A 438-nucleotide genomic window follows, 5' to 3' on the forward strand; every position below is an offset into this window, starting at 1 on the left:
ATATATATATATATATATATATATATATATATAAAACATTACATTTTACAATTTATTTAGCTATTTTTAATACCTTTTCAACTCAAAAATACCTCTTCATAGTTGCATTACAGAACAGTGATGCTGATACTTTCATGCTTTCGAAATCAAAATAAATAGATATTATTTTACATAATAATAATAATATGTTGTGTTAAGTAACATCTTTTCTCACTAAATATTCTGTTTCACTCAGAAATATCATGTTACGGAGCAAAATGGATTGCGAATGCCAATTCATGCTGACTTTAAGGAGGCTAATGAGCTAGTTTGAGTGATTCAGGTGCATTCTTAGAGATCATATGCGCTTGCATTACTATTTAAAGTAATGATTTATGTATTTTAAAAGAGGCCAGCTTTCCTGAAATAAGAGTGTTATTATTTCACACTCCTGTTCCC

This window comes from Sinocyclocheilus grahami, unplaced genomic scaffold (genome assembly GCF_001515645.1).
Source record: "Sinocyclocheilus grahami isolate Dianchi unplaced genomic scaffold, SAMN03320097.WGS_v1.1 scaffold178.1, whole genome shotgun sequence".
Lineage (NCBI taxonomy): Eukaryota > Metazoa > Chordata > Actinopteri > Cypriniformes > Cyprinidae > Sinocyclocheilus > Sinocyclocheilus grahami.